At 43.7% G+C, this 9,600-nt stretch overlaps 1 protein-coding gene across 1 annotated transcript in view; it reads left to right on the top strand.

Annotated features, from left to right (window-relative positions):
• The first annotated feature begins 1,038 nt into the window (after nucleotides 1–1,038).
• LOC309377374 (general transcription factor IIE subunit 1-like) overlaps nucleotides 1,039–9,600 on the top strand; it is a 51,491-nt gene continuing 42,929 nt past the window's right edge. The window contains exon 1 of the mRNA XM_081924579.1: nucleotides 1,039–2,331. The gene's annotated coding sequence lies outside the window, so the exon portion shown is untranslated. The remainder of the gene's footprint in view (nucleotides 2,332–9,600) is intronic.

The raw sequence follows: 9,600 nt of genomic DNA, 5'->3' as shown, positions 1-9,600 counted from the left end.
GGGGGGGGGTTAAGAAAAAGCTTATTTTAAACATTTTTTTTCAACTCATTATAAATCATTTCCCAAAATTCTTTTACTACCTTACACGTCCACCACATTATAGAAGGTGCCTTATTTTTCCTTACATTTCCAGTCCAGCCCTTTTCTGCACACTTTTTGATGCTCTTTATAACCACAGTCAAGGGATGCAGGTGGCGCTGTGGGTTAAACCACAGAGCCTAGGACTTGTGGATCAGAAGGTCGGCAGTACAAATGCCCGCAACAGGATGAGCTCCCGTTGCTTGGTCCCTGCTCCTGCCAACCTAGCAGTTCGAAAACACATCAAAGTGCAAGTAGATAAATAGGTACCGCTCCGGCGGGAAGGTAAATGGCATTTCCATGCGCTGCTCTTGTTCACCAGAAGCGGCTTAGTCATGCTGGCCACATGACCCGAAGCTGTACACCGGCTCCCTCGGCCAGTAGAGCGAGATGAGCGCCGCAACCCCAGAGTTGGCCATGACTGGACCTAATGGTCAGGTGTCCCTTTACCTTTATAACCACAGTCACGATGGTCATGTTTGGAGTGGAGGCGAGAAAGGTGACGACTTTTAACAATTTTTGGAGCAGAAAAACGATAAGCTTCATAATTAAATTTTTGCACGTGCAACGCAAGAAGTGTGCCAGCGACGTAGGTTTCACAGTCTCATTTTCTTTTATTTTTTGATAATTTTTATTAGTTTCAATTACAGTCCAATAATTGCCTCATTATATCAATGCCAAATTACTAATACCAATCATTTTCACAGTCTCCTTTTTTCATCACCACATTTAAGCAACAACACAGTAAAAACTCCCATTGCAAGTGCTAACCGCACAAAGATGTCTGAATGCTGGGCAGAATTTATATGAAGGCAAATACCACCAGCAAGGTAGTGCTTTAAAAGGAAAAGGGAGAGGTAAATTGTTTGCCCGTCTGATGATTTTGAGTTTTTGATGACATTTGTGAAAGTATAGAATTCCATTTTGAAAGCCAGAAGAGCTTCTGGAGCTGTTATCACAACCAACAGATATGAACATTTCATTTCTTTTGTTTAACCCTAAAAGGGGGTGGAAAGGTAAAGGACCCCTGGACGCTTAAGTCCAGTCAAAGGCGACTATGGGGTTGTGGTGCTCATCTCACTTTCAGGCCAAGGGAGCCAGTGTTTGTCCGCAAAAAGCTTTTCCGGGTCATGTAACCAGCATGACTAAACCGCTTCTGGTGCAATGGAACACTGTGACAGAAACCAGAGCTCATGGAAACAGTGTTTACCTTCCCACCACAATGGTAGCTATTTATCTACTTGCACTGGTGTATTTTTGAACTGCTAGGTTGGCAGGAGCTGGGACAGACCAACAGGAGCTCACCCCCATTGTGGGGGTTTGAACCGCCAACCTTCCGATCAGCAAGCCCAGGAGGCTTGGTGGTTTAGACCAGAGCACCACCCATGTCCTAAAAGTCACCTGTACCAGGAGCAAATCCCATTGAACTCAGTAGGGTTTACCTCTGAGTAGGCACATACGTATAGGATTTCATATCTTGAAGGAACATCTTGAAAGGTCTATACCAGGGATTGGGAACCTTAGTCCCAGGGGCCAAATGTGGTGCTCAATGCCATTTTCTATGGCCCTCAGGACTTTTCCCAAGTCATACCCCATTTCCAGGCCACATCCCTCACCCGACCTTTTCTTTGTCTAGAATGTGCCCTTGACCTTGGATCATGTTTCTTGCTCACCTGGATGGAGGATAAAGAGTTGGGATGCAGGGGTAGCCTTAAGGAATGTCCTCTATTTTTTGTGATTAAGTCCTTATACACAGAAGATTGATGGGAGGACTTGATCAGGGAAAAGGTGTGACAGTGTTGGGGTGACAAGCCTTTGATGCGTATATAGTGGTACCTCTGCATGTGAACGGGAGATGTGTTCGCATCCTGAAGCAAATGCAACCCACGTCTGCGTGTGCGCGGGTCACGATTCACCGCTTCTGCACATGCTCGTGATGTCATTTTGAGTGTGTATGTGTGAGCGGTGAAACCCAGAAGTAACATGTTCCATTACTTCCGGGTCGCTGCAGAGCACAACCCGAAAATGCTCAACCTGAAGCAACTTCAACCCGAGGTATGACTGTACAGTGGTACCTCAGGTTAAGAACTTAATTCGTTCTGGAGGTCCGTTCTTAACCAGAAACTGTTCTTAACCTGAGGTACCACTTTAGCTAATGGGGCCTCCCGCTGCTGCTGCGCTGCCGCCACACAATTTCTGTTCTCATCCTGAAGTAAAGTTCTTAACCCAAGGTACTATTTCTGGGTTAGCGGAGTCTGTAACCTGAAGCGTCTGTAACCCGAGGTACCACTGTACCATTTTCATAGTGTGCACACAAATTTTTTCCCATCAAAATGCGATCCTGTGTTTTTTCTCCACTTAATCCAGATTTACCTTTTTCGGGGGAACCCATTGATAGCAATATGCTAGCTCCTTATTGCGTTCAGTCAGAGGCGTGTCATGGTTTTGAAGTCTCTTTAGTGTTCCGATATCCTTGTAGCTTTTGCTTGAGTGTTTGGCTGTTCTGTTTTCATTAGGAAAACTCAAGGTTACACAAGAATAAGCTATCATTTCCCCCCTCCCAGCCTGCATAGATCTTCTACAATCTCTCTCTTTAAAGGCAGATGTGCAAGTCCTCCAGTGCACATCTAAATATTTTTCAGATACCATATATTTTATCATGCACCATCCCTCCTGCAGTACCTATAGTTATCCTGTTGGGTTTAGCCTGCCTCTTATGGCCGCAGACAGATCAACACAACCTGGCCATCCATCTTGGCAACTGAAATCTCCTTGCAAATAGATTTATTTTCACAACATTGGCCATTATTGAAGCCATCCAACTAAGCCAGATGGATCATTAGCCGGACACACAGTGGCAGTTTTGCTTGATGTAAATTGGCAAGGACTGACTGACACAGTGACAAAACACAATCCCTTAGGTGTCCAATTTGTGCAACGAACTTTTGTCAAATCACAGTGGCCCATTGTGTCTTAACAAAAGCCTTTACTTGACTTAGTAATGCTGAGTGCCTTGTGCCACACTGAAAACAGACCCAATAAGTAATTTATTATAAGCTAAAATCAAATTTTGTATGATGAAAAGCCAATTTAAAGATCACAATGCTTTTGTTTTTGAACTCCCTGCCATTGTATTTTTCAGCAGCTGAACTGATGGCTCTTGTAAGGTAAAGGTAAAGGGACCCCTGACCATTAGGTCCAGTCGTGACTGACTCTGGGATTGCGACGCTCATCTCGCTTTATTGGCCGAGGGAGCCAGCGTACAGCTTCCGGGTCATGTGGCCAGCATGACTAAGCCGCTTCTGGCGAACCAGAGCAGCGCACAGAAACGCCGTTTACCTTCCCGCTGGAGCGGTACCTATTTATCTACTTGCACTTCAACGTGCTTACAAACTGCTAGGTTGGCAGGAGCAGGGACCGAGCAACGGGAGCTCACCCCGTCACAGGTATTCAAACCGCCAACCTTCTGATTGGCAAGTCCTAGGCTCTGTGGTTTAACCCACAGCGCCACCCATGCCCCGATGGCTCTTGTAAGCAGTGTAATTTGAGACATTTTCTTTGCTTAACTGTAATACAAGCTACACAATATTTGTCCAGCAATTAATTAGTAACAGAAGCTCTTGCCAATTACATCCAGGAGTCTTTCTCTTTGTCCAGTAGAAACAAATTTATACAAGTCTTTTATTCAAGCTGTTCAAGAGCTGTAATTAAACTCGCCTGATCCTTTACTGTAATTGCTTCTCAGTTTAGAATTTTTATCTCCCATTTTGGAGACTTCTGTATTTTTTCCAGAAATAACGTTCAGACATAAGTTCAAATGACTGTATTGGGTCCCAAAATAAACATGAATACAAGTTTGATGTTTGATTTTCGTGTTGTTTTTATCCTACATGAAAAAAATCTTAATAGAACGCAAAAAATATATATGATGCAAAGTAAAAATGGCCATGATAGGATATATTTTGATCCTCTAATCTGTTCAGGAAGTAGCATATGAAAATGATGTCTATTAATAATTTTATAATAATGATTTATAATAATAATAACTTATTATTTATACCCCACCACTCTGGGCGGTCTCTTGAGACCCCCCCTCCCCAGATTTTCAAGTAGATCAGGTATGGGGTGGAAAGTCCACTGTCCTAGATTGCCAAGACTGGGTGAAAGAGAGAAAATGCTAATGCAATAACCTGAAATTTTACTGGTGTTTTACATGGCAAAAGTCTGCAACAGGCAAACCCAAACTCCCTGAAATAAGCACCACTATCTTCATGCAGATTTCCCATCCCTTTAATATTCATATCTACATCATCCATTTAAACCACATGACATTCCCAAATAATTCTGGGAACTATAGTTTACCACTCATGGAGCTACAATTATTCCCGGCACCATTAACAAATTATTAGCCCAATAGCTCTTTGTGGGAGACATGTGCTTCAAATGTGATTTATACCTCTGGTATGGGTGTGATCATATACAGTAGAAGAAAATTCACAATAAAATACTTGTAAATTATATAGCGCCTATCATTTAAATACTGCTTTTACAGTCAGCACCCTCTAGTCCACCCTGTGCATTTTTGCTGAGAAATAAGCCCCAAGGAGGAACATGGGATTCGCTCCGAAGCACAAATGCTATGCTGGGAGAAGCATCAATAAGTTGCAATCCAAAGACTTCAGATGTCTCCTGTTGATATCCCATTCTCTGAAAGATGTCTTTCAGGCTAACAATATTATTTGACATGTCTTAGATTTCATAACTCAGGAGTAGAGGGGGTGGGCAAGAGAGGAATTCTAATCTCCAAGTAGCATATTGGATTTCAGCTTTGGCATCATATTCTGGTTTCTTGATGTGCTCCAAGAGTTCCCACCAATGTCAAGAGGTTAATGTCGTTTAACGTCCGGATGAATGCTGATCATATATGCAAAACTGGATATCAAAGCTCCTGTTCTTACTGCTTCCAGTTGCAACCGAGAACACGAAGCAACATCAGCTGTATTATAGCAAGTCAGATCCTTGGGTCCTTCTACTGTATTTTATAAATTTATTTATTTGTTTTTTCAGATTAAAATGTTACAGAGCTGTATCAAACATAAATCATAAAAACAAGATTTCAAGGAATCTCCTGGACTTCCATCCTCCCCTTTGTGGGTCCTGTTATTTATCATTTCCTTCTGTATCTTTTATGATAGTCCAAATCTTTTACATCTCCATTGTATCCAGAATTCACCCTTAAACTACAAGTCCTTTTTTCTAGCCTCCCCCTTACAGCCCCTGATCTGGCCACCCCAAAGGGTTTCTAGGAAAGTAGGCGGTCTTTCCGGTATTTGGGCCCAACCTGAAGCACGAATGTGATGCATCTTGAATTGGGCCTGGAAACGAATTGGCAGCCAGCGCAACTGTTTCAGAACAGGTGTCTTCTTTTCTTATTTTACCCAGATAACTATCCAAAGTTTCCAGCTCGGGAACGAGTAGAATTTTTATTTTGCCTTTTGTGAAGGATTGCAACCAGGATTGTGACCAGATTAAGGGGAAGGTGGAGAACCGGGAGGAGGGATTCACTCCAGCTACATCAGGCAAGTCATCCCAAATCCTACAATTCACATCCACCCTAGAACGTTGGAAAATTTAATCCTGAGTATCACTTCGTCCACCGAAAGGACCCTCTCCATTATATGCAGTATTCCAGGCAATGAGATGTCTGTCAAATTTGATAGTTTTAGACAACTATGAGCAACGGACAAAGAGAGTGAAAATAATTTGGGGAAATTAACGTAGATTACTGGAAAGGGGAAATAAATTTATGGTACTCTCATGCCACAAAAGCAGAACAAAATAAATCCACAGGCTTCTCTCCAGTGTTGGAGGGACTGTGGCCACCCTATAAACATTTTATCTGGTTATTTAGTGAGAATATTTGGGGCAATGATTTCAGAAGAAATCTCTGGATGCCAGGTGGCAGTTCCGGAAAAACCACCCAAAAATCCTTGACGACACCAATGAAATGTGATTTAAAAAACAAACAAACATTGAATCTGTGAAATGAAAGGAACATATTGCCCAACCTGTGACTTGTGGGCGTTTGTTGTGTGGTATTTTGGGGCAAGCTTCCCATCTCACGAGGGCGGGTGGTTGCGAAATGTGTGCAAGGGTGCTCATGTGACCAACATTAGGTAACTTTGGAACGGTGCCTATCAGCCGTGCAGAAGGGACTGATTCCTTCCGATAGCTGTTCATAGCGTTGATTTGGAACGGTGCCTATCAGCCGTGCAGAAGGGACTGATTCCTTCCGATAGCTGTTCATAGCGTTGATTTGGAACGGTGCCTATCAGCCGTGCAGAAGGGACTGATTCCTTCCGATAGCTGTTGATAGCGTTGATTTGGAAGACGTTGATCTCGAAGGAGACCCCCCTCCAGTCATGGAGATATTGGGAAGGAAGCGAAAGCTTCCTCTGACACGCAGCGGTAGATTGCTTCGCAGTTCCTCACCGAGGTTTCCAACTGTTTGGGACATTAGTGAGAATGAGGAACTGCCCCTGGGGAACTGGTCAATAAATGGCATTAAGATAAATTCAACAGTGTAAATAAGTTTTGATGGAGGTAACAATGGAATACTGAATGGTTTAGTTCACGTAAAATATGCAGGAATGTATGGTATGCAAAATGAACCACAGAAAGAGAAGAATGGAAGTCATTGATTTAAGGTTGTCTAAATGAATATTTTGAAATGTAAATTAGAAAAAATTAATAAAAATTAGAAAGGAAAAGAAAAGAAATATCACCAGATAGGGACTTCTCAAGGAGTAATCCGAACCAGAAAAGCAGTAAGCTTGGGGTAAGGCTCTGAGGGGTATGCAAACTTTCCCATTAAGTTCACATCCCAATGACCTTGGATAGATGGATGGGATTTACAGTAATTTGCTGCCGCAAGTGCTGGAAGGAAGACCTGCTCCCTGCTGCAAAGCCCACATCTACCTGGCCTAGGGGGTGGAGCCCAGACTCAACTTGAACAGCCGAAAGAGGCTCCTGGGAGGCCTGAGGGACATTGTGAGAACAACTCTTGGGTTGAGACGACTGGTAAAAATGTTTTAAATGTTTCCAATTTTGGTTCCTCTGTTTTGTTTTTGTTGGGTTGGTTAAATGTTCTGTTGGGCTTGGAGGTTGTTTTAATTTGGGTATAACTATAAACTGTTTGGGACGCGGGTGGCGCTGTGGGTAAAACCTCAGCGCCTAGGACTTGCCGATCGCATGGTCGGCGGTTTGAATCCCCGCGGCGGGGTGCGCTCCCGCTGCTCGGTCCCAGCGCCTGCCAACCTAGCAGTTCGAAAGCACCCCCGGGTGCAAGTAGATAAATAGGGACCGCTTACCAGCGGGAAGGTAAACGGCGTTTCCGTGTGCAGCTCTGGCTTGCCAGAGCAGCTTCGTCACGCTGGCCACGTGACCCGGAAGTGTCTGCGGACAGCGCTGGCTCCCGGCCTCTAGAGTGAGATGAGCGCACAACCCTAGAGTCTGTCAAGACTGGCCCGTACGGGCAGGTTTGTTGCCAATACAGGAAATTTTATTTCTTAATGTTGCATGTTTTGTTGTGTTTTTATATATATTGTAAGCTGTGGGCTAATAGCTAATCGCTCTGCCCAAGGCATGATAGAGAACAGCAAGAACCAGGAAAAGAGAGGCATAATACATATTTTACAAGGACAGGAAGAAACATCTCGGACAGAATAATTGCTACACACAGGAAGAACAAGGATATACAGTACATGTTTGTTTTGTTTTTTGTCCCTGATCATGCCTTGTGGGGAGACACCTTGACAGACACCCTGAAAGGGAGGCTAAAAAATCTAGTAAAAAAATTAATAAACCAAGCTTTTTTAAAGCAGCTCGGAATAAAAATCAGCAACAGCAATTGCATAATACAATTTAAGAAAACAAGTAAAACAGTAACAGTGCAAAACATTAGGTTTTTTTTATTTATTTCTACAAACCTTTATTAGGAATTGCAGATATAGATAATCTTAAAACATCCATATACAATTTTTTAAAAAATATAAGCAAAGAAACAACCATATAAGATATATAGCAACAGAAATTTTCATTGGAGTGGCTTCCTGCTAAACTGTGCCATTCACCACTCTAAAATATACTATTAACAGAAACTCAGCCACCCTTGCAGTTACCTCCGGGTTAATATCACAGGTAAAGAAAAAGGTAAAGGGACCCCTGACCATTAGGTCCAGTCGTGACCGACTCTGGGGTTGCGGTGCTCATCTCACTTTATTGGCCAAGGGAGCCGGCATACAGCTTCTGGGTCATGTGGCCAGAGTGACTAAGCCGCTTCTGGCGAACCAGAGCAGCACACGGAAACGCCGTTTACCTTCCCGCCGGAGCAGTACCTATTTATCTACTTGCACTTTGATGTGCTTTCGAACTGCTAGGTTGGCAGGAGCAGGGCCCGAGAAACGGGAGCTCACCCCGTCTCGGGGATTCGACCTTCTGATCAGCAAGTCCTAGGCTCTGTGGTTTAACCCCCAGCGCCACCCACGTCCCTAATATCACAGGTAGAATCCAATATTTTAATTGTACCACGATGTTAAAGGTAAAGGTAAAGGCACCCCTGCCCATATGGGCCAGTCTTGACAGACTCTGGGGTTGTGCGCCCATCTCACTTAAGAGGCCAGGGGCCAGCGTTACCTGGAAACGCCGTTTACCTTCCCGCTGGTAAGCGGTCCCTATTTAGCTACTTGCACCCGGAGGTGCTTTCGAACTGCTAGGTTGGCAGGCGCTGGGACCGAGCAGCGGGAGCGCACCCCGCCGCAGGGATTCGAACCGCCGACCTTTCGATCGGCAAGTCCTAGGCGCTGAGGCTTTAACCCACAGCGGGCCCCTGCGTCCCTGCACCACGATGTTAAGCTACCCTAAAAGGGCAAAAAAACACATTTATTTATTAAACAAATGTATCAATCTCTTAAAGGCATAAAGCCATCAAAGTAGTAGTAGTAGTAGTAGTAGTAATTTTATTTATACCTCACCCATTTGCCTGGGTTTTCTCCACCACTCTGGGTGACTTACAGCATATCTAAAAACATAAAGCATTAAAAACTACCTCAAACAGGGCTGCCTTCAGATGTCTTCCAAAACTTGTGTAATTCTTCATCTTCTTGACATCTACAGTTAGGATGCCACTGCCAAGAAGGCCCCTCTGCCTGGTACATGTTTAAAAGATAAGGAAACAGAAAAACATTAAGTTCTAAAAACAAGGAAGTCAATTCAACAAACTCTAAAATTACGTTTCCCAAACTTGAGTCTCCAGCTGTTTTTGGACCACAATTCCCACCATCCCTCTCTAGCAGAACCAGTGGTCAGGGATGATAGGAACTGCATAGCCTCCGCCTTTTCTCTAAAGAAAATAGGGACGTCCCACTCCTCAATGATAATTTTACTATTTCTACCCCACATATTTGACTGCGTTGCCCCAGCAACTCTGGGCAGCTTCCAACATATATAGTATAAAAACATAAG

Source organism: Podarcis melisellensis, assembly GCF_964234715.1.
Source record: "Podarcis melisellensis genome assembly, chromosome: 9".
Classification (NCBI taxonomy): domain Eukaryota; kingdom Metazoa; phylum Chordata; class Lepidosauria; order Squamata; family Lacertidae; genus Podarcis; species Podarcis melisellensis.
Note: the sequence above shows the minus strand (reverse complement) of the source record. Positions and strands in the feature narration are given on the sequence as shown.